The sequence below is a fragment of the Mobula hypostoma genome, chromosome 18 (genome assembly GCF_963921235.1).
Source record: "Mobula hypostoma chromosome 18, sMobHyp1.1, whole genome shotgun sequence".
Lineage (NCBI taxonomy): Eukaryota > Metazoa > Chordata > Chondrichthyes > Myliobatiformes > Myliobatidae > Mobula > Mobula hypostoma.
The window spans coordinates 5,171,421-5,197,074 of record NC_086114.1 but is presented as its reverse complement, the minus strand read 5'-3'; the positions used below and the strand labels follow the sequence as shown (position 1 = coordinate 5,197,074).

General features: G+C 44.8%; 1 protein-coding gene across 4 annotated transcripts in view; it reads left to right on the top strand.

Annotated features, from left to right (window-relative positions):
* The window catches only part of ndst2a (N-deacetylase/N-sulfotransferase (heparan glucosaminyl) 2a), a 538,132-nt gene that overhangs the window by 209,277 nt on the left and 303,201 nt on the right, over positions 1-25,654 (top strand). For all 4 annotated transcript variants that reach the window (XM_063070368.1, XM_063070370.1, XM_063070375.1 and 1 more), the window contains one exon: positions 18,415-18,456. The gene's annotated coding sequence lies outside the window, so the exon portion shown is untranslated. The remainder of the gene's footprint in view (positions 1-18,414; positions 18,457-25,654) is intronic.

Genomic DNA, 25,654 nt, shown 5'->3' with positions numbered 1-25,654 from the left:
GGTCGGTACTCTGCAATAGATGCTGCCTGATTTGCTGAGTTCCTCCAGCATTTTCAGTGTGTTGCTCTGGATTTCCTGCATCTGCAGATTGTTTTGTGTTAGATTTTTCCTAAACAGGAGAAAATCTGCAGATGCTGGAAATCCAGAGCAGCCCACACAAAATGCTGGAGGAACTCAGTGGGTCAGTCTGCATCTATGGAAGAGAGTAAACAGTCGGCGTTTCAGGCCGAGACCCTTCATCAGGACTCTTGTGATTTTCCCTGCCTGTTTCTTTGGCCTGGACACATCCAAGTCCTGGAGAGATGATAGACTGCAGCCAGTGATCTTTCCTGCTGACCTGCGAACGGGAAGGATTGGGTGAAAGCCCAGGGGAACAGGTTTCAGGGAATTGATGGAAGGAATAAGGAGGGACCGAGGTAAGAATTTTCCCCACCTGAGCAGTAGCAGGAAGTGGAATTTGCTGGCAAAAAGCATGAAGGGGCCAGAAGTCCTTTTGACTGTATGCACTGTGTTTTGCAGCTTGGCTCCAGAGGAATGCTGTTTCGTTTGACTGTATATGTGTGTCTGGTTGAATTACTATCCAACTTGAACTTGAAACCTGTGGTTGTCATGTGTGTGTGCGCGTGCGTGTGTGTGTGTGTGTGTGCGTGTGTGTGTGTGTGTGTGTGTGTGTGTGCGTATCTTTGCATATGCATGCTCTTGCAACCCCATACCATCTGTCAGCACCTCTCCATGTACCAAAGGGATACGCTTTGCACCACAGCCACTGTGCTGTTATGCGATAGACAATTTGCACACCAGAGACCCCAGCAATGCAATAGTGTGCATAGTGAATAGGCAATGAGTATTTTAAAAAAAATAATGTACAGGTTTGCAGTTGTTTATTTCAGAGAGTAAATTGCGTTACAGTACAATCCCACAAGTAATGCACACCAGCATTCATGTTAAGCTGCGATGAAATATATTTGACAGGGAAATAGATAAATCACCACAGCAACTTCCTAATACATCTAAGCGTATATGGTGAATAAAGTTGATCCTTCATCCTTGAACTATTTGTGTGAATAAATTTCCTTTATTCGTCATTTTAACCTTGGAACTAGAAAAATGACAGAATCTGTTGTAAGTTTTGATCTAGCATTGATATTTTGACCATCCCTGTGTAATTGTGTTACTGTAATTACACAGGGGAGAAGGCAGGAGAACAATGGAATGGTGGACCAGACTCGATGGGCTGAATGGTATAATTCTGCTCCTATGTCTTATGCCTGGAACGTTGTTGTGGGGTCTTTCTTGCCCTGCTGGGACAGCAGAGTGGGCTGCCGTTTAATGTCTCGTCTGAAGGAGGGCACTGTTACAGTACAGCCCTTCCTCAGCAGTACACACACCTCCCCCTACATCTGTGTGTCCCTGTGTCTGTGCGTGCTTGTCCGCATCAGTGCTGGGAGCCAGATTGTGCAGTAAATGTGTGACGACCTGACCCAAGGCTGGTGAGACCCAGCGGGGTGACAGGTTGGGGTTGGTTGCCCGTAATGGATAGGTGATTGAATCAGCCTGCATTGCCCCACTCCAGTGTGGATCAGCTCTATCCTGGCCTTGACAATTTGTTCGGTAACCCTGCCTGCTAGCTGTCAGTCAAAGGTGATATTTGCAAGTCTTGTTTTAGCAAATCTTTCCAGCTCATGTAAGGTCACTGGCATTGTGGCTTCATCCTCTGACCAGCCAAAGCTGCGTGGTCTTGGCTCCTGAACAAGCCGCCTATTCGTGGACCCCCTTCTGGGACTGCAGATTCTCATTCTTTCTGTCTCTCCCTAACCCCCCTCTCTTTCTCCCCATCCCTCTTTCACCCTCCCTCCCTCTCTTCCCCTTCCCCCTCCCCTCCCTCCCTCTCTTCCCCTCTCCTTCCCTCTCTTCCCCTCTCCCTCCCTCTCCCTCCCTCTCCCTCCCTCTCTTCCCCTCTCCTTTCCTCTCTTCCCCCTCCCCTCTCTTCCCCCCTCCCTCCCTCTCTTCCCCCTCCCTCCCCTTCCCCTCTATTCCCCCTCCCTCCCCTTCCCCTCTATTCCCTCTCCCTCCCTCTCTTCCTCTTTCCTCTCCCTTCCTCTCTTCCTCTCCCTCTCTTCCCCCTTCCCCTCCCTCCCTTCTCCCCTCCCTCCCTCTCTTCCCCGCCCTCTCTTCCCCCTCCCCTCCCTCTTTCTCTTCCCCTCTCCTTCCCTCTCTTCCCTCCTCCTTCTCCTTTTCTTCCCCCTCTCCCTCTTCCACTCTTTCCCCTTCCTTCCCCCTCTCTTCCCCCTTTCTCTGCCTCACTCTCTCTCTCTCTCTCTCAACAGTTGATTCCACGTACGTGTGTGTTTGGAGGCCTTGGTGTTCAGGCCTCTCTTCCTGGGTCAGCTGGCCAAGAGCTTCAGCCCCTGGACACAGGCCCATCTGACATCAGGCAGATTAAGAGTCCTGGGTTGTTGGTTGCCCACTGTCATCCTTGTACCCAGGTCTTAATTAAACAGTGACACGTATGACTTCGTGTTGATTGATAGATTCCTGTGCAGCTATTAACTTAGGACATTTTCAGCATTCCTTGACAAGCCTTAACCAAAGTTCGTTCAGAGTTGTTACCACTTAATTATCAGGGTGAGTGGTTTTGTTAACAGCCAGTCTTTGGTTTAGCTGACTTACTTTTCCTTTCACCCTAGCCTTCATTAACAGTGGTTTTAAAGCCCATTTATTAGCTTCGTGCTGTGTTTTTATGTTGTCATGTGACATTGTTGTGTGTTGAGGCGTGGAGGTTTGGGGAATTTGATAATTCAAGGTTCAAGATTGCTAAATGTAATTTCCCTAAGTGACATACTCCTCTAAAAGTGTAAAGGGAATGAAATAATTGATACTTCAGATCTGATACAGCACAAAAAACAATAATTATAAATACATACAGTAAGATAGCTTAAAGATTGATTGTTTTTTGGATATTTTTGCACCATTCTCTGTAAACCCTAGAGAATGTTGTGTGTGAAAATTCCAGGAGATCAGCAGTTTCTGAAATATTCAAACCACCCTGTCTGGCACCAACAATCATTTCATGCTCAAAGTGACTTAGATCACATTTCTTCCCCATTCTGATATTTGGTCTGAACAACAAGTGAGCCTCTTGACCATGTCTGCATGCTTTTATACATTGAGTTGCTGCCACAAGATTGGCTGATTATATATTTGCATTAATGAGCAAGTGTGCCTAATAAAGTGACTACAGAGAACATTATAGCACAGTACAGGCCCTTCAGCCCACGATGCTGTGGAAACCATCTGACTTCCTCTAAAATCAATCTAACCATTACCCCCTACATAGCCCTCCATTTTTATAACATTCATGTGCCTATCGAAGAGTCTGTTAAGTGTTCCTAATGTATCCGTACTTTTTGGCTCTGGATTACCGCATCTGCGGCCTCTCTAACATAACAGCAGCAACCCAAGGCTCCATCCGCAACCAGGCAGGTTTCCCAGTGGCAATGCATTTTAGTTCCAGTCCCCATTCCCGTTCTGACATGTCAGTCTTCAGCCTTCTCTACTCAGGTTGGAGGAACAACACCTCATAATCTGTTTGGGTAGACTCCAATTTGATGGCATGAACATTGATTTTGCTGACTTCCAATGACTTCCCTCTTCCATTCCTCACTATGGCTCCCCTCTTACCTCTTCTCTTCTCCTCAACTATTTATCAGCTTTCCCCGGTGCTCCTCTTTCTTCTGTGGCCTACTCTCCTCTCATATCAGATCCCTCCTTCTTCCACCTATCTCCCTGCAGCATCTCACCTCATCCACCCTCTCCGCCCCACCCAATTTGGCTTCACCTATCACTTTCTAGCTTGTACCCCTTCTCCTCCCTCCGCCTTCGTATTCCCCCTTCCTTTCCAGTCCTGATCAAGGATCACGGCCAGAAAGATTGACTGTTCCTCTCCATAGATGCTGCCTGACCTTTTGAGTTCCTCCAGCATTTTCTGTGTGTCACCCTGTATGTGAAAGGAGCTGATTTAAATATTAAGACTGACTTTGGCAAATGGAACATCAGAGCTGATCAAAAGTTGGTTAAAAGGGTAGATTTTAAAGAAAGATCTGTTGTTCTTCAATAGCAAATGTCTGTACAATGTCCTGATGAACTTTGCTGTCTCGCTGAACAATTCCACGTTACCATCATCAATGCATTAACAGCAAGGAAGCGGTTAATTCCACGTCTAGCTTTTGGGCATATTCTGATTGATTGGCAAGAGAGATGGTTCATTGTTGTGTATGAATTGCTCTGTAATGTTCAATTGCATTAATAACCTTGCCTAAGTCAAGTTCTTTGCATGGAATCTTCTGCAGTTTTCTAAAACTAATTAGTTTGATGTCTCAGTATCCCATTAACGTATCCCGTCCTTGCATTTAGTCATGATTGATTGATTTATCCATTTGTCTATCTATCTAGCTAGATAGCTATACAGTGTGGAGTAAGCCCTTCTGACCCTTTGAGCTACCCTGCTCCAGCAACCACACAACTCCGATTAACCCTAACCTCATCACAGGACAGTTTACGGTGACTAATTAACTTACCAGGACTGTGGGAGGAAACCAGAGCATTCGGAGAAGACCCACGCATTCCACTGGGAGGATGCAGAGTGGTGCTGGAATTGAATTCCGAACTCTGGAACTTCCCAAACTATAACAGCCCACACTAACCGCTGTGCTCCTGCAGTGTGTGATTCTTTCATAGCCAAGAGTAGATACAGGAACACAGTGGTTAAGCTGCTGGACAATCTCCCAGGTCCTTATTCTACTGATGCCAAGTACTGATGTTTGAATCTCACCTCTGCAGCTGGCAATTCCAGTAATTAAATGCATCTGGAATACCAAACATCTGTAATCGTGACCATCAGATAAAAGTTCAGCCAGCTCACCCATGTATTGCAGATAATAACAACTGCTATCCTTGCCAAGTCTAGCTTACGCTTGACTCCAGATCGAATCTCAGCTTATCCTTGAGTGGCCGTTGTTCAAAGTTCAAAGTCAGTTTATTATCAAAGTCACTGTGTACTACCCTGAGATTCATTTTCTTCCAGGCGTTCACAGTAAATACAAGAAACACAGTGGAAACAATGGAGAGTAAAGACTGGCAATTGACCAATGTGCAAAAGACAAACTGCAAATACAAAAAAAAAGACAAATATTATTGAAAACATGAGTTGTAGAGTCCCTGAAAGTGAGAAATGGTATCTGTTGAGAGTTGAGATTATTCACGTTGGTTCAGGAGCCTGATGGTTGTAGGGTAATAACTGGTCCTGAACCTGGTGGTTTGGGACCCTAGACTCCTGTACTGCCTTCCTGATGATAGCAGTGAGAAGGGAGCATGGCCTGAACGGTGGGAGTCTTTGATGGATGCTGCTTTCTTGTGACAGCGCTCCTTCTAGATGTGCTCAGTGATGGTGAGGGCTTTTCATGTGATGGACTGGTCTGTATCCGTGACTTTTTGCAAGCTTTTCCATTCCTGGACATTGGTGTTTCCATACCAGGGTGTGATGCAGCCAGTCAGGATACCCTCCACTGTGCATCTGTGGAGGTTCACCAAAGTTCATAGAAAGTAAAGACATTGGCATGCCTTCATTGTAATGACACTTACAGGACCATTTCATTAATGATTCTATTTAGTTGTGTACAGTTTAAAAGGCTGTCTTTATGACTTGAATACAATAAGACCATAGGAGAGACGGGCAAAATTAGGCCATTCAGCCCAACGGGTTACTCCACCATTCAATCAATGCTGATTTTTTTTTGTTCATTTTACTGCCTTAACTCTTAACCACCCCACTTACTAATCTAGTTATGCAGCCAGTGACACTACACAGCCGTCTGTGGCAATGAATTCCACGGATTCACCACCCTCCGGCTCAAAAAATTCCTCCTGTACTCCATTCTAAAGAGACCCCTCTTTATTCTGAGGTTGTGCCCTCAAATCTGAGATTCTTCTAATGTAAGTATCCTCTGCATGCCCACTCTATCCGGGCCTTTCAGTATTCAGTAAGTTTCTGTGAGAGCTCCAATGGGTACAGAAAACACAATGCATCGACCCCCCTGCACATCGTTGTCTTTTGTGGCGGATGGAACGAAGATGCTGGAGGAAGCAGATCTGTAATGGATGTTGGATCTCGCCAATATAAAAGTTGCTGCCCCGGATACAGTAGGTGACCTCGACACTTGGGCGGACTGCTTGGAGCCCGGTATGGAGATGTACGAGCGGCTTTAGCGTTTCTTACACTTGCAGGGATAAGTGCAAGCAGGGAGTAGCAAATGGACAGGGGAGTCACGCGGAGGACGATCCCGGTGGAAAGTGAAAAGCTGGGAGGAGGTAAAGATGTGTTGGTCATTGAAGATGGTGGAAGTCGCAGACAATGATGTGCCGTAGCTCACGGGGTGGTCGGTGAGGACAAGAGGATCTCTATCCCTGTGAAGGCAGTGGGAAGATGGGGATGGGAAATGGAGGAGATGTGGCTGAGGGTAGCATCAATGGTAGTGGTAGGGAAAGCCCATTCCTTGAAGGAGGAGGACATCTCAGATGTCTTGGAGTAGAAGGTCACATCCTGAGAATAGATGCAGCAGCAACGAAGGAACCGAGGAAAGGGAATAGCGTATATTTCAATGATAGGATGGGAAGTGGTATAGTCAAGATAGCTGGGAGTCCGTAGGATTATAGAAGATATATTTGACAGTCTGTCTACAGATATTTTCAACTGAAAATATCATTGCTCTTTAATGATTTTTACAGCTTTCTCCCCACTAGTGTGTCCGCTCCTTTAACCTGTTGAGTGTAAGAGTTTAACTAACATGTAAATAACTTGTTATAAACAATAAAGCAACACACACACACACACACACAAAATACTGGAGGAACTCAGCAGGTCAGGCAGCATCTATGAAAATGAATAAACAGTCGACGTTTCGGGCTGAGACCCTTCATTAGGACTGGAAAGGAAGGAGGGGAAGATGCCAGAATAAAATGGTCTGCTGAGGGGAAGGAAGCGAGCTGGAAGGTGATGGGTGAAGCCAGGTGGATGGCAAAGTAAAGGGCTGGAGAGGAAGGAATTGGATAGGAAAGGAGAGTAGACCGGAGGAGAAAGGGAAGGAGGTGGGGACCCAGGGGGACGTGATAGGCAGGTGAGAATAGGTTAGAGGCCAGAGTGGAGAATAGAGGAAGAGGGTAGGGGGAGGGAAATTTTTTAGGCAGAAGGAGAGATCGATATTTATGCCATCAGGTTAGAGGCATTCTGTCTGGGTTATTTCCATAGACGCTGCCTGACCTGCTGAGTTCCTCCAGCATTTTGTGTGTGTTGCTTTGGATTTCCAGCATCTGCAGAATCTCTTGTATTGTTATAAACTATACTATTTTATGTATTTCATGGTGCTAATTGGTTTAGCAACAGCTATGTGATTATACAACTGAAACCCAACAAGGAGATCGAGCCAGTGGTATCACAAAACATCCACATTGTCTACGTCAGCATTTCCAGAGCAAACAGCATATGGTTGTCACTTTCTACAATAAAACCATCTCATAACTTGTTAAACAACTTTATTTTACATAGTTCATGCTGATTTGATTGTTCAACTTACGTCTAAGTAGTTAGAGCGAATGGCATCACTAAAGAGGTCATGGGTTAAGAGTGAAAGGCAGACATCCCACCTCTCCCGGAAGTTCCGGGAGTCTCCTGCAAATTAATAGCATCTCCGTGATGCCCGCAAATTATATACAATATCCTGGAAATCACTTTTTTTGAGAGTGAGCGAGGGAGAGAGAACAAGAGAGAACGTGAGAGTGAGAGAGAGACCTCGAGAGAGAGAGCGTGCCATGGGAGAGTGTTCCAAAAAATATCTATAAAATGTACGTCACCCCAGACTATCCTAAAGTGTACCCCTGCCTAATAGGGGTCAAAATAATGACAGTGTTGCTCGCTGCACTGTTTGCAACAGTAACTTTTCTGTTGCCCATGGTGGGTTAAGACTGTAAAAGACATGTTGAGGTGAGTTTAACAGGTGTCATTCGTTCATTAGCATAGCTAACGTTATTTAAACTAGCTGGCCAGCTGCTAAGGAGCTACTCTATTGCAGTTATCCCACCTCTCCCGGAAGTTCCAGGAGTCTCCCGCAAATTGATGGTGCTACCTCCCTGAAATGAGTTTTTGCAGGGTGGGATGTCTGTAAAGGTGAATTGTTTCTTCACTCAGAGGGTGGTGAGAGTGTGGAATGAGCTGCCAGCAGAAGTGGTGGATGCAGGTTTGATTTCAACATTTGAGAGAAATTTGAATGAGTACGTGAATGTGAGGGGGTATGGAGGGCTATGGTCTGGGTGAAGGTTTTTGGGACTAGGCATGGACTAGATGAGCTAGAGGGTTTGTTTCTGTGCAGTTGTGCTCCATGACTCTAAAACCTCCAATCTGGCTAAATCAGTGCCCCGGATTTAAAATTGGAAAAGGCCACTCAGCCCGTCAAACCTGGCCTGCTATTCAAGATCATTGTGACTGAACGCCAACCAAGCTTCACCTCCTCTTCTGTACCAGTTCCTGGTCACCCTCCATTCCATAATCTTACAAAAATTTAGCAACCTCCATTTTAAATGCCCAAAATGACCCAGTCTCCTGAGGTAAAGAATTCGAAAGGTTTGTCCAGCTCTGCAGCAAGAACCCTTGGAGAGACTGGTATTATCCACCAACTAGTTATCTCCTTACCCTTGATACAGAATGTCGTTGATCCCTCAGAACTCTGCTGAAGTCTATTTGCTAAGTTATGCAAGTTAATTAACGTCATCCCAAACAGACCATCATCGTCTCCACACTGTGGTGTCACACTGATGTTCCACATTAGAGTTCCATTAGACTTCTGACTCATTAGATTTGTGTTCTGGGAGCACTTGGTGATACGACATGTCAATTTCAGATAGGTTCAATTTTGCATCTTGGTTGGTTCAGCATGTATTTCATAGCCCCTTATTTAATTCCTGGATTCAGCGGCGAGTTGAAGACCTTATTTCATTTTTATTTCATGGTACAGCGTGGAACAGGCCCTTCCGGCCCTTCAAGCCGTGTTGCCCAGCAACCCACCGACTTAACCCTCGCCTAATCACAGGGCAATTTTCAATATCCAATTGTCATACTAACTGGTATGTCTTTGGACTGTGGGAGAAAACTGGAGTGTCTGGATGAAATCCATGCATTCAGTGGCTCAATTTAATATCAGAGAATGTATGCCGTATACAACCTGAAATTCTTACTCTTCACAGACATCCATGAAGGAGAAAAAAACTGACAAAGAATGAATGCCAGAAAATGCTGGATGAACTCAGCAGGCCAGGCAGCATCTATGGAAAAAAGTACTGCTGAAGGGTCTTGGGCCGAAACACTGACTGTACTCTTTTCCAAAGATGCTACCTGGCCTGCTGAGTTCCTGTAGCATTTTGTGTGTGTTGCTTAGATTTCTAGCATCTGCAGATTTTCTCTTGTTTGTAATGTCAGAAAGTGTTAGAACCCCAGAGACCCCTTCCCCCCCCACCCACACACAAGCAGCAGTGAAAGTGTTGATCTTCCCCCACCTGCATCAGCACCCCCCACTACCCACCATGCAAACAATAGCAAAGCCCTATGATCTAGAGTCCATCCCAGCACTTTGACATCTCTCTGTCTCACTAGCGAGCGAGAGAGAGATATCGCTCCTGCAACAATGATGGGGGTGGCCAACGGCTTGCTCTTTCGATGTTGCAATGTGTCGCGTTGCTTGTCCGGGCTCCCTGATTTGAGGCTCTCTCTCAGCACTGAGAGAGCGAGGATATGCAAACTCCTTTCAGAGGATACCAGGGCCTCCTGCTTCTCACTTTTCCTAGACGTGTGGGACTGTTTCCCTTTGTTTATCCGGTCTCTGGTGAGTGAGGTTTTAAGGAGAGAAACCGTTATATTAACATAGAAACATAGAAAATAGGTGCAGGAGTAGGCCATTCGGCCCTTCGAGCCTGCACCGCCATTTATTATGATCGTGGCTGATCATCCAACTCAGAACCCCGCCCCAGCCTTCCCTCCATACCCCCTGACCCCCGTAGCCACAAGGGCCATATCTAACTCCCTCTTAAATATAGCCAATGAACTGGCCTCAACAGTTTCCTGTGGCAGAGAATTCCACAGATTCACCACTCTCTGTGTGAAGAAGTTTTTCCTAATCTCGGTCCTAAAAGGCTTCCCCTCTATCCTCAAACTGTGACCCCTCGTTCTGGACTTCCGCAACATTGGGAACAATCTTCCTGCATCTAGCCTGTCCAATCCCTTTAGGATCTTGTACGTTTCAATCAGATCCCCCCTCAATCTTCTAAATTCCAACGAGTACAAGCCCAATTCATCCAGTCTTTCTTCATATGAAAGTCCCGCCATCCCAGGAATCAATCTGGTGAACCTTCTTTGTACTCCCTCTATGGCAAAGATGTCTTTCCTCAGATTAGGGGACCAAAACTGCACACAATACTCCAGGTGTGGTCTCACCAAGGCCTTGTACAACTGCAGTAGTACGTCCCTGCTCCTGTACTCAAATCCTCTCGCTATAAATGCCAGCATACCATTCGCCTTTTTCACCGCCTGCTGTACCTGCATGCCCACTTTCAATGACTGGTGTATAATGACACGCAGGTCTCGTTGCACCTCCCCTTTTCCTAATCGGTCACCATTCAGATAATAATCTGTTTTCCTATTTTTGCCACCAAAGTGGATAACTTCACATTTATCCACATTAAGTTGCATCTGCCATGAATTTGCCCACTCACCCAACCTATCCAAGTCACCCTGCATCCTCTTAGCATCCTCCTCACTGCTAACACTGCCACCCAGCTTCGTGTCATCTGCAAACTTGGAGATGCTGCATTTAATTCCCTCATCCAAGTCATTAATATATATTGTAAACAACTGGGGTCCCAGCACTGAGCCTTGCGGTACCCCACTAGTCACTGCCTGCCAGTCTGAAAAGGTCCCGTTTATTCCCATATTAGTCACGTTCAAAGATGGATGGAAGTGTTCTCGGAGGTTTTATCAGATGACTTCCTGCCTATTGGTCCGTCTCTAGGGGCACTGGCTTTCCAGTGGCGTTTGGAAAGCACCCAATCACCTTGTTACATAGATAGGTTTGTCTTATTTATTTATTTGTTTAAAGATGCAGTGTGTAACAGGCCCTTCTTGCCCAACTATACATCTGTTTAGTCCAAGAAGACTCAGATCATCTATCAACCGTCACCAATTGAGACAGATCGGATAGAACCATCATTTCAACTTGGCGAAACAACCCTGGAAAACGTGGACCCCTTTCCGTATCTTGGAAGTTACCTCGCATCCAATGTTGACCTTAATGATGAGATCCAACATCGTCTTAAATGCGCTGGAACAGCTTTTGGACATCTCCGAACAAGAGTCTGTCATGATCATGACATCCGAACAGACACCAAAATGTTGGTGTACAAAGCAGTGGTGATCCCAACACTCCTGTATCCATCAGAAACCTGGACAACATACCGACGACATCTGAAGGCACTTGAAAAGTTTCATCAATGCTGTCTTCGAAACATCTTAAATATCAGCTGGGAAGATAGAAGAACCAACGTCAGTGTACTGAATGAAGCAAAAATAACAGGCATTGAAGCCTACGTCGTCACGAACCAACTAAGATGGAGCGGTCGTGTTGTTCAGATGAAAGACGAATGTCTGCCAAAACAAGTCTTCTACTCTCAGCTTAAAGAAGGCAAACGTAAACGAGGCGGACAACAGAAGAGATTCAAAGATGTCTTAAAAGCCAACATGAAGAAATGTAACTTCAACATCAACAATTGGAAAACCAATGCCAAGGACAGGAAACTCTGGAAAGCCATCATCCGAGAAGGAACAGCAACTTTCGAAGCCAACAAATGTGCAGAATTAGAAGAAAAGAGAAGAAAATGGAAAGAGAGGCAGCAACAACCAAAGCCCGATCTGCCATCTGGAACTACCTGTCCTGAATGCGGAAGAACTTTCAAAGCCAAGATTGGACTCATAAGCCACTTGAGAGCCCATAAGTAGATCTTCCAGTGGCCACACATTTTAATTCCACGTCCCATTCCCATTCTGATATGTCTATCCACGGCCTCCTCTACTGTAAAGATGAAGCCACACTCAGGCTGGAGGAACAACACCTTATATTCCGTCTGTGTAGCCTCCAACCTGATGGCATGAACATTGACTTCTCAAACTTCCGCTAATGCCCCACCTCCCTCTGTCCCCCTCACTATACCCCGTGCCCATCCTCTGGTTCTCCCCCCCCCCATTTCTTTCTCCCTAGGCCTCCTGTCCCATGATCCTCTCATCTCCCTTTTGCCAATCAACTGTCCAGCTCTTGGCTCCATCCCTCCCCCTCCTGTCTTCTCCTATCATTTTGGATCTCCCCCTCCCTCTCCCACTTTCAAATCTCTTACTAGCTCTTCTTTCAGTTAGTCCTGATGAAGGGTCTTGGCCCGAAACGTCGACTGTACCTCTTCCTAGAGATGCTGCCTGGCCTGCTGCGTTCACCAGCAACTTTTATGTGTGTTGCTTAAAATTCTAGCATCTGCAGATTTCCTCGTGTCTAGGATTGGATAGCTTGTCATTTGAAGAGCATTTGATGGCTCTGGGCCTGTACTCACTGGAATTCAGAAGAATGAGGGGTGACGTAATTTAAACCTATTGAATGGTGAAAGGCCTTGACAGAATGAATGTGGAGAAGATGTTTCTTATGGTGGGAAAGTCTAAGACCAGACTACACAGCCTCAGAATAGAGGACCGCCTTTTAAGAACAGAAATGAGGAGGAATCTCTCTAGCCAGACAGTGGTGAATCTGTGGAATTCTTTGCTACAGGCAACTGTAGTGACCAAGTCTTCATGTATATATAATACATATATTTATATAATATATATGTATTATTCTTATTGGTCAGGTATCGATCTATCAATTGATAGATTCTTATTGGTCAGGTCATGAAGGGATGGGGGGGGAAGGTAGCAGATTGGGGCTGAGAGGGGAAATGGAGCAGACTTGATGGGCCAAATGGCCTACTTCTGCTCCTAAATGTTATGGTCTTATGGTAATCGTGTAGATCTTCTGAGGTAAGTGAAAGGTCACCTGAACCTTGGCGTTTATTGTCGTTCATTGCACCCTTTCACAAGGCATTCTGGTTTTGCATTGTAGTCACACTTTCTCGTGGTGATGACTGGTATTGTCTGAAGCTGGATGGTTCTGGAAAGCTTTGCTCTCTCTCTCGCTCTGCCAGAATCTGCCTTTGCCTCACTGAGTGTTGCCAGCCAACTGAGCTACTCCGGGAATATCTGTTAAATGAACATTACAGCGATTCAAACTCAAAGAGAAACAATTTGTGAGATACAACATGGGCCATTCTGGAACTGCTAGTCTTTACTGCAATGCCAACTCAAGTGTTCAGTTTACTGGAAAGAGTATGCATTTTTTTGAGTGTTTCTGTCTGGGCATGTTGCTTCCTGATACGGCAGCACACTGTCCCTGACTATATGCTGATAGAAATGGCCCAGACACTTGGGGAAGTGTGGGTTGATATAAGAAAATGGGTTGGTCGAGGGTGGCAAGGTCGTATAGCAGTTAGCGTAAAAGCTGATTTATACTTGTGTGTCAAATTGACGCCGTAGGTACGGCGTAGCCGCAAACCGTATGCAGAGCCTACGCAGATCCCTACGCCTTAGCCTGATGCCACGTGCACCTCTGCCAAAATGTAACTATGTGTCGCGGCAATGTAGACTGCAACAACTGTGATTGGTCCAGCTGGGAGCATCGCATTTCCTCCTACGCTGCAATAGCTTCCCATTGGGCAACTGAAGGGCAGGGAAGGAACTCTGGCTGTAATGCTTTCCATAAAGCTTTACAGACCTCCGAAATTATGGAGGACATATTTCACTTTTACGAAAAAAGACACTCGCTTTAAACTTGTTTACCCTGAGAAAGACTACCATGACCATGAAGCCTTGTACAGGCAGGTGTGTGCGCATGCGCGACGTGCGCGAATTGCAGAGCGACGCAGACACACCAACGCACAAGTATAAATGCTCACTACGACGTAGCCCACTTGCGTAGGCTACGGCGTAAGCTGGTACATACAAATGTAAATCAGCCTTAATACTTTACTGCACAAGCAATTTGAAGATTGGGATTAAATTCCTGCTACTGCAACACACACAAAATGCTGGTGAACACAGCAGGCCAGGCAGCATCTATAGGAAGAGATACAGTCGACGTTTCAGGCCGAGACCCTTCATCAGGACAAAGGGTCTTGGCTCGAAATGTCGAGTGTACCTCTTCCTATAGATGCTGCTGTGTTGCTTGAATTTCCAGCATCTGCAGGTTTCCTCGTGTCTGCCTGCTACTGTGAAGAGTTTCTATGTGCTCCCATGACTGCGTGGGTTTCCTCCCACATTCCAGAAGACGTATGGATGAAGATTAGTGAGTTGTGGGCACGCTATGATGGTGCTGGGAACATGGCGGCACTTGTAGGCTGCTCAGCACATCCTTGACGCTACCCGTGCCTTTCACTGTATGTTTCGAAGTACATGTGACAAAGTTAACCTTTATCTTCTCTTGCGCACGACACAAAAGAGCTGGAAGATTAGCACCAAAAGAGTCCAGGGCCAGAGGGCACAGCCTCAGAATAGAACAGAGATGAGGAGGAAGTTCTTTAGCTAGATGGTGGTGAATCTATGGAATTCATTGCCACAGATGACCTCAGAGGCTTTATTTTGCGGTGCCACAGTAGTATAGTGATTAGTGTAACACTATGGCACTGCCAGCAACCCGTGCTCTGGAAGGGGTTTGTACGTTCTTGTGACAGTGGGTTTCTTGCAGGTGCTTCACTTTCCACCCACAGTCCAAAGAAGTACAGGTTAGTAGGTTAATAGATCACATACAGTAGGTGTAACTGTGCGCCATGGGTTCTCTGGGCTGAAATAGCCTGTTACCATGCTGCATCTGTGAAAAAAACTCAGTGAGTCAGTTAGCACCGCTAGAGAGACATCATAATCTGAGGTGAAATCTTGATCCTTCAGTCTCCCTTTTCAGGGCTGTACCTCCACTGCAGTTTCTCTGTAACACTATACACTCACTGGCCACTTTATAGGTATACCTGTACACCTGCTTGTTCTTGCAAATATCTTATCAGCCAATCATGTGACAGTAACTCAATGCATCAAAGCATGCAGGCATGATCAAGAGATTCAGTTATCGTTCAGGCCAAACATCAGAATGGGGAAGTACTGTGATCTTAGTGACTTTGACTGTGAAATGATTGTTGGTGCCAGATGGGGTGATTTGAGTATCTCAGAATCTGCTGATCTCTTGGGATTTTTACACACAATAGTCTCTAGAATTTACAAAGAATGCAGCAGTTTTGTGGGCCAAAACGAGTTGTTAATGAGAGAGGTTACAGGAGAACAGTTGGACTGGATCAAGCTGACAGTAACTTAGATAACCACGTGTTACTACGGTGGTGTGCAGACCTCTCTGAACACACAACACATTGGCTACAGAAGACCACGAACATACACCAAGTGACCACTAATAAAGTGGCACTGACTTTATTCTGCATTCAGTATTTTCTCCCATATTTGTGACCTTTGTGCTTATAGATGGAATGATCTGTCTGGCAGGCAAGCTAATAAAAGCACTTCTCTGTATCTCGGACCATGTGACAACAAGAAACCAAGTATCCTGAATGCCCTTACCATTTGTTCAACCTGCCGTTCCGTTTTCAGCAAAACGTTCCATCCCTTGAGCCAGTTATGGAATTCAGTGAGATCGCAGCTAGCCTATATCTGCCTTCATAATTGCAATGGATTCTGCAGATGCTGGAAATCCAGGGCAAAATACTGGAGGAACTCAGCAGGACAGGCAGCGTTTACGGAGGAGAATAAACAGTCGATGTGTTCGGTTGAGACCCCTCATCAGTCCTGGATTACCCAGATTGCGGGATAACTGAAAATCAAAACAAAAACTGCATATCAGTCTAAACGAAATGTCCCTGCCTAAAACATCGACTGTTTATTCCTCTGCATAGATGCTGCCTGACCTGCTGAGTTCCTCCAGCACTTTGTGTGTGTTACTCTATATTTCCATCATCTGTAGAATCTCTTGTGTTTGGAAATGTCAGCTCCCAGGTTCCAAGCAGCTTCTGCTCGTGGTTTTCTAACAGTGGGACTGGTTTATCTCGCGTGTTACCTGCCTGAGGAGCAGCCATCTGCTGTACTTCCATCTTAAATTGGGCAAACGTTAGCAATACAAGCTGCGGAGTTAATCCAAGACACGACGTATGTTGTTTCCTGCACATACCTGGGGTACTGGCCGGATTACCTCTCAGGGGAAGATGATTGGTGTGAGGAGGACAAAGGATTGCATTTTTGTGTACACAAGTTTCTGAACATTTAGACTATTAGACATAGGAGCAGATTGACGCTTTTCAACCATGAGTGAGCTGAGCAAGTATCGAATCCTTCCAATGACAATAACCTAATATCAGACATCAGAGTAGGATTAGGCCATTTGGCCCATCGAGTCTGCTCTGCCGTTCCATCACGGCTGATTTAATATCCCTCTCAACCCCATTCTCCTGCCTTCTCCCCGTAACCTTTGGTGCCCTTACGAATCAAAAGCCCATCAACCTCAACTTAAGATATACCAAATGATTAGGCCTCCACAGCTGTCCATGGCAATGAATTCCATAGATTCACCACTCTCTGGCTAAAGAAATTTTTCCTCATTTCTGTTGTAAAGGGATGTCCCTCTATTCTGAGGCTGTGCGCTCTGGTCCTGGATTCCCCTACTACTGGAAACATCCTCTCCATGTCCATTCCATCTAGGCCTTTCATTTATTCATGATCAGGTTGCTTATTGTTGCAAGAGAAACTGAATCACATGTAAAGAAAACACCATGTCTCTGGGTTCTTCTGGGATGTCTTTGCCATTGCAGATCTTCTCATTTTATGCAGCGGCCTGTGTGATATCTTACCAGCCAGCAGAAGATTCCTGAAATGTTAACCTACTTCTCTCCATTTTCCAGCATTTTCTGTTCTTTTCCAACAGCTTTCCAGCAGCTTTTCCCGACTGTCTGAAATGTGGTACTTGTAATCTGTGGGAGGGGCTGTACCTGGAAATTAAAGGATGTCAAAGTCAAAGTAAATGTTAATATCGAAGTACAACTATGCCATCAAATACAACCCTGAGATTCATTTTCTTATGGACATACACAATAAACTATAGAATAATAACTATAACAGAATCAATAAAAGACTGCCCAACATTGTCCTCCATTTTTCTGTCATCCATGTGACTATCTCTTAAATGTCCCCAGTGTATCCACCTCTACCACCCACCCCCGGCAGCGCATTCCATGCACCCACCACTCTCTGTGTCAAAAAGCTTACCTCCCCCCCCCCCCACCTTACTTCCCTCCAATCACCTTAAAATTATGCCCCCTGATATTAGCCAAAGCCTCTGGCTAATCACTTGATCCATGCCTCTTACCATCTTGTACATCTTAATCAGGTCACCTCTTCTGTCTTGTTTCAGAGTGAAAAACCCTAACTCACTTAACATATCCTTATAAGATATGTTCTGTAATCCAGGCGGCATCCTGGTAAATCTTGGCTGCACCTAATTGTCCCAAATTGATTAACACTTTGGGCCATTTCGGTGGTCTGAAGTCCCAGAAAGAAAGTTGGGGAAATGAGTGGTGGCCTGGGATGGGGATATGTTTGGACACTGAGGAAACCATGGTTATTAGAATCAAAGGTGAGAAGTTCAAAGTTTAAGGTAAGTATATGATCAAAGTACATATATGTCACCATATACTGCCCTGAGATTCATTTTCTTACAGACATTCATTTTGGAACAAAGAAATACAATAGAATTAATGAGAAACCACACACAAAGATTGACAATCAATGTGCAAAAGGAGGCAAACTGCAAATGCAAAAAAAAGAAACTAATAATAATAAAAATACATAAATACTGAAAACCTGGATTGTAAAGAACGGACTTGGTCAAAGTCTGGCAAGCAGCAGGTCGGAAAAAAAGTGATGTTAATGTAACTTCCGTACTTGGTTCAAATCCTAACATACTTCCTGATGCTGGAAATCTGAAACACTGCAGGAATCACTCAGCATGTCAGGAAAGTGAAACAGAGTTCACCCTTCAGGTCGAAGAGGCTTTGCCAGGCTAATTGGGCGAGTTGTGTTCACTTCAGGAAGCTGCAGCTTCTCCGGCCTTCTGAAGTGTGGTTAAAGTTTGTGGTAACTAAAAATCTCTCCAAGAGCCATTCCTAATTCCCATGTTAAACCCTTGTTTTCCTTGGTTCCAGGATTTTGGACTGAAAGAGGAAGTTCTTGGAGATAACATTCCTGTAAGTAATGACATACTTTTTCAACTCTGTAATTTACTCATGAATGTGGATTAAATTTCTACTTGTACGTGCACGCAGGTTAAAAATCCATCAGCGTACATATCCAGTTTAGTAATAAAGATACAATTGGTCGGTTTAGTAATAAAGATACATTTGGATAGGCTTTGTTTATTCCAAAACTATGCAGCGGAGGCCAGGTTTCAGACCATAAGATACAGGACCAATATTAGGCCATTTGGCCCATCGAGTCTGCTTTGCCACTTCATCATGGCTGATCCAAGTGTGAGCATGTGTACACCAAGAGGATACATGGGAGTGTGAGAGAGGGTGCGTATGTCTGTGTGTCTGTACAGGTGTGAGTGGCGTGGTGTAGAACCCGCACCCAGCTGAGTCTCTTGAACCTTCAAGCCCATGTGGTGGCTGTCCTGTAACAGTCAGCCCAGGTTCAAGGAAATTCCACAGAGGCATCGTCCATCCTCACTGCGGAAGGAGTGTCCTCAACCCGAGGGCGCCCAGTCAAGGGAGAACACAGCCGAATTCTCTGCTCTGCTCAGTCAGTGCTGGTGGAACTTTAGGCTCAGTTTATGCTGGGGATAGCCAGGCTCGCTTCGAAAGTAAACTTGCCAAAAAAGAAGAAAGATCAGAGGTAGTCAAGATGCAACCATCATGGAGGGCTGCACTCTATGATCCTATTGGTCAGATGAATTTGCCTTTAGGTGACGTGTGTGCTAAGCTTGGGAAATGCTGGCTAACAAAGCTGTGGAAAATGATGGCTCAAAGATATTTTAAAGACAGTCTCCCAAGTTTGAAGCAGTTCCATTTGGTCATTGCCTTGAGGAAGGAGATCTGTAATCGACTAATTGTCATTTCTTCATTCTCTTTTTGGGTTGTGGTTGATGGAGACATTGGCCATTGGCAGAACCACGAAGGGTGCATTGGGGTTGAGACAGCACAAGAAACAGCCTTGTTTTGTTGTTGTTTTGTTTTGCTGCTATTGTACTGCTGTTGTTTGTGTGGTTCTGCCCAGGTGTTCACAGTAGAACAAGGGAATACAGTAGATTCATTGAACATCTACACACAAAGGCTGACAGACAAGCATTGTGCAAAAGAAAACAAATTATGTAAATAAAAACTAATACTGAGAACATGAGTGTAAAGAGTTCTTGAAAGTGAGTCTGTAGGTTGTGGAATCAGTTCAGAGTTGTGGTGAGTGAAGTTTTCTACACTGGTTCAGTAGCCTGATGCTTGAAGGGTTCCTGAGCCTGGTGTCTTCTATCTCTCCTGCCTGATGGTAGTAGTGAGAAATTGGCATGGCCTGGATGGTGGGGGTCTTTGATGATGGATGCTGCTTTCCTGAGACAACATTCCTTGTAAATGTGCTCACTGGTGTGGAGGGTCCTGCTGGTGATGGACTGGGCTGCATCTGCCACCTTCTGTAGATCTTTCCATTCCTGGGCACTGGTATTTCCATACCAGGCCGTGATGCAGCCAGTCAGGATACTCTCCTCTGTGTACCTAGACAAGTTTGTCAAAGTTTTTGGTGACACTTTATTCACAATAAATTTATTGGTCAAAATTTATTTGCAGTGAGAAACATTTAGATTATGAAGACACGTAGTCCTCTTTTATTGTCATTTAGTAATGCATGCATTAAGAAATGATACATTATTTCCTCCAGTGTGATATCACAAAACACAGAACAGATCAAGACTGAAAAAACTGACAAAACCACATAATTATAACATATAGCTATAACAGTGCACAATACCATAACTTGATGAAGAAAGTCCATGAGCACAGTAAAGTTCAAAGTTTCTCAAATGTCCCACATCTCACGCAGTCGGGAGAGGGAAGAAAAACTCTCCCTGCCGTGCCGACCACAATCCGACTCTGAGACATCCGAAAACTTCGAGCCTCTGATCAGCTCTCTGACACCGAGTACTGAGCGCCATCTCTGTCGGAGCGATTCGACCTCTTTCTCAGTCGCCAAAAGCAGGCAAGGCCGGGGATTTTGAGGCCTACCCTCCGAAAGATTCCCGACCACACAGTAACGACAGCAGCGAACTGGCGTTTCAGAAATTTCTCCAGTTGTTCCTCTGTACTTTCACGTCCATTCTCCATCAAATCAGAATTGTCCACGGCCCCTATTTAACAGATACGACATGGCGTGCTGCCATCTTCTCCTCCCGCCTTTACCTACATGGTTATTAAATTCATAGAACATAGAACAGTACAGGCCCTTCAGCTCATGAAGTTATGGTGAACTTTTAACCTACTCTAAGACCAATCTAACCCTTCCCTCCTTACATAGCCCTGCATTTTTCTATCATCCAAGTGCATGTCAGCCGTGTTGTTATTTTCGTAGAACCATTGTCAGTGCTGGCACCCTGCAGTGATGGAACGTGTCATCGTTCGACCTGACTCAGGCACTCCACGTGCGGGATAGAAGGAGCCCAGCCTGTTGTCCTTCCCCGTAGAGCTTTAGCATCGGTAGCACTGAGCATCTCTCGGCATGTACAAGTATATGCCTGGGTCTTGCCTGACGATTTTGGGAGAAGAGAGAGTGGGACCAGGCCAGACAACTGGCACCCTGCGATTCCCTCCTTTCAAGCGGCTTGGCTTTCTGTTGCGTCGATGATGTCATCGTGGCCAAGGTGACATGAAGCAGCTGTGATCGGGTAATTTTACAAGCAATCAGAGAGGAGGGGACACATTTTAAATTTAATTATTGCTGAGCGGGGTTAACATTCCAATTAGATTATTAAATGTGGCATTTTCATTGTGTGAGAGGGTGTAGCTCTGAGACGTTGAGAAGATTTTACTACATGGCAAAGCTGCTTTCCCACGGCAAATAACGTAACCTTTAAGTGTGAATTATGGATCGCATTAAGTGCACTGCATTGAATGTATGCTGAGCTGTAACCAGAGTTTAAAAGAAGGTGCAGCAAACTTCTGTTTTCGAAACTTGATTGTCAAGGCTGATTATTGACAGAGTTGAGTGTAGGAAAGTTAAGCTGTAAATCATTGCACTGTTCATCACGATCTGCTAATAATCAATTGCACATTATATGTATCGCCAGATCCTACTGCTGATCTTTCGCACTGACAGCTGGAACACTGTCATTATCAATGCTTTCAGAGAGCTACCGTTGGAATCATTGAATAGAGCGACGTGCAAGGAGGATTTCAGTCTGTCCAGCCCCGTCTCAGCTGGCTTTTCCAAAGGGGTTTCTGGCTGAATCCTTTCCTGCGCTCTGTCTCTGCAAGCCTCACGTTCCTGGCGCCATGCAGAGAGCTTGAAGCAAATGGCCGTAAGCTTGGCCAAAATCTCAGCATCCTGAATGTGAAGTGAGGGACCCTGAGCACCTCTCTGAAGATGGGAGTTCAAATCCCACCATGGAAGCAGGAGAATTTTTAATACCAGTAATTAAATAACCGTGGAATAGTCACGCATTGGTAATGGTGACCTTGGAATTAATGGACTGTTGCACAGTCCCACCCCATTCACTGATGCCTTACAGTAAAGGAAATCTGCAATATAGATATATGAGCATTAACTCAAGGTATTATTTATTATATTACAGTCTTGCCAATATTTTCTCATGGTCACAAGAGGTTGTGCAGGTGCTGGAAGTCCAGAGCAACACACACACACACACAAAATGCTGGAGGAACTCAGTGGGTCAGGCAGCATCTATGGGGAGGAATAAAAAATTGATGCGTTTCAGGCCTAAACCTTTATCCTGACTGGGAAGGAAGGGGAAGAGAAGCCGGCACAAAGTGGGGGAGCGGAAGGAGTGCAGGTGATAGGTAAAGCCTGGTGAGGGGAAGATAGGTGGGTGAGGAAGAGAGGTGAATTGAGAAGTTGGGAGATGATGAGTGGAAGAAGGAAAGGGCTGAAGAAGAAACTTCTACTCCTGGCTGGTGACGATCACTGGCCTGGCTCACATACAGTATTAGCAGCAGAAGCAGGTTTACTTTCACTGACATAGTATTGTGAAATTTGTTTTGCTGCGGCAGAATGCTGTAAGATATAAAATATACTATGAATAATTTTATATATATATATATATATATATATGCACACACAGTGGATACTGGTTAATTGAGAGATATTGAGACCAGTAAATTTTGGCCCCATTAAGCATCTGCCCTAATTAACTAAAGTTTCATTGAAATAGTTCAAAGGTTCAAAGGTCCATTTTAATGTCAGAGAAATGTATACAATACACATCCTGAAATGCTTTTTCTTCGCAAACATCCATGAAAACAGAGAAGTGCCCCAAAGAATGAACGACAGTTAAACGTAAGAACTCCAAAGTACCCCACCCCCCCCAAGGTCCCGTCCCTCCCACGTGTAAGCCGCAGCGAGCAACAATACCCCCACCCCCCACCAGCAAAAAAACATCAGCACCACCACCAAGCTCTCAATCGTGAGCAAAGCAATAGCAAAGACACAGACTTGCAGTTACCCCAAAGACTTCACATTTCACCCAGCATTCGACATACCACAGGCTCTCTCTCTCCCTAATAAGGCAGAAGGAGGTGTCTCTGTTTTTTCCATTAAAAGGTATGAGAAACCACCAACTTCCATTTAACTGAGTAACACATTGTGTATTTAAATGAAATGCAGAAAAAATTAGAACACTACCAATGCTACGACAGTACTATAAATCTGTGTATTAGTTCCCTATAGTTATCGATGGAGGAATTGATCAAATGTACACTGATGTGTTCTTTTGATTCATGTTCAAGTTTGTCTTTCAACCATACCAATGAATACAGCCAAACAAAGGAGTATTCCTCCAGTGCCAAGGTGTAATACACAGTACCAACAGTCACACACAGCACGTATAGCACATGTAGTTATGATAGTAGAAAAGCAGACAGTTACCAAAAAATAATATAGCCCAGGTTCCTGAATATCATGGGCTGCAGATTAATGGTATATTAATGTTCAAAGTTCAAAGTGAATCTCTGCAGAAGTCTTTGGCATCCTCGGTTTTTTATGTTGTTTAACACGGTATGGCCTCCACAGAACATCACTGTATTTAACCCTGAGATTCGATTTCTTCTGTAGGGTAAATTCAAGAAACATAATAGAATCAAAGACCATACCCAACAGGATGGACAAAGAACTGATGTGCAAAAGACAACAAGCTCTGCAAATATAAAAGGGAAAAAAGAAATAATAACAATATTATATAAATATGCAATAACTATAGAGATCATGATTAGAAGAGTGCTTGAAAGTGAGTGTATAGGTTGTAGAAACAGTTCAGTGATGGAGTGAGTGAAGTTATCCGCACTGATTCAAGAGGCTGATTATTGACAGGTTGAACCTCATGGTATGGGTCCTGAGGCTCCTGCACCTTCTTCCTGATGGCAGCAGGGAGAAGAGAGCATGGCCTGGGTGATGGGGTTCCTTGATGAAGGATGCTGCTTTCTGGCGATAGCACGCTGTGTAGATGGGCTCAGTGATGGGGAGGGCTCTACCTATAATGGACTGGGCTGTATGCACTACTTTTTATAGGATTTTCCATTCAAAGGCATTAGTGTTTCCATATCAGGCTGCAAAGCAACCTGTCAGTATACCCTCTATCACATATCTATAGAAGTTTGTTAAAGTTCTAGATGTCTTGCTGCCAAATCTTCGCAAACTTTTCGGACGGTAGAGGTGCTTTGTAATTGCACTAACATACTGCGCTTAGGACAGCTCTTCTGAAATGATAACACCAAGGAATTTAAAGTTTCTGACGTCTTCACCTCTGATTCCCTGATGAGGACTGGCTCATGGACATCCAGTTTCCTCCTCCTGAAGTTATTATCAGCTCCTTGGCCTTGCTGACATTGAGTGAGAGGTTGTTCCTGTGGCATCACTCGGACTAGACTTTCAGTCTCTCTCCAAAGGTGATTCATCACCGCCTTTGATTCAGCCAATGAGAGTGTGTCAAAAACAAATTTAAATATGGCAACAGCCTCCTGTCCTAATTAAGCACATCGTATCCCAAATAAACAAAGGGAATATTGACTATTTTCTTGATTTGTTTTTGTTCTTTAAGAGCTGTCCCAAATAAGTGGCTTCCCTGATTAACCGATGCCCCAATTAACCTGAATCCACTGTAGTGTGCTTAATAGGGACAGGAGACTTGTTGAACAATTTCTAACTATTAGGTATATGAACTTGTGTGGCCATTAGACCATAGTTAGAGTGAACATTTGTTAAGTAGCGTCAGTTGCATGTGCTTGTGTTTAAAAAGCAGAGATTAAGTACTGCAAAAAGAGAGGAAAGGTAGTGAGATAGTGTTCATGGGTTCATTGTCAGTTCAGAAATATGATGGCAGAGGGGAAGAAGTTGCTCTTAAACTGTTGAGTGTGTGTCTTCAGACTCCTGTGCCTCCCAAAGGTAGTAATGAGAAGAAGGCTCGTCTTGGGTGATGAATGTCCTTCATGATGGATGCTGCCTTCTTGACGCATTGTCTTTTGAAAATGTCCTCAGTGCTGGGGAGGCTGGTTTTCATGAAGGAGTTGACTGAGTTTACATCCCTCTGCAGCTCTTTCCGATCCTGTGCAGTGGCCCTTCCGTACCAGACAGTGATGCAGCCACTCTCCATGGTATATCTGTAGAAATTTGCTGGAAGTCCTTGGTAACGTACCACCATGTGTCAGGCCATTGTGTGGCATAGCACGGCTGGAGGGCTTCACTGAGGGAAACGTAGCAGCAAATCGCTATAGGTCCTCCTTCTCTACATGAACTAATAGACTGGAAGGGAGCCAGCCCTCTTCTCCATGGGTAATAAATCCTCTTTTCCCATGCCATCTCTCCACAATAAATAAAGTAAAGCTGTCCTCTTCACCACACAATTTTTAAAAGCTTACTGTGGCTTAATGCATTATGCATCCATTAAGTCGTAAGTCATAGCATTGTGCAGCGCAGAATCAGGCCATTTGGCCCAACTAGTCCATTCTCACCATGACTCCCACTTAAATTAATCAGTATTTGGTTCATGTCCCTCTGAACCCTTCCTGCCCATTTACATGTCCAAAAATCTATAATGAACCTACCTCAACCACTGTCTCTGGCAGCTCATTATACAGTGGCATGCAAAAGTTTGGGCACCCTGGTCAAAATTTTTGTTACTGTGAATACTTAGATGAGTAGAAGATGAACTGAACTCCAAAAGTCATAAAGTTAAAG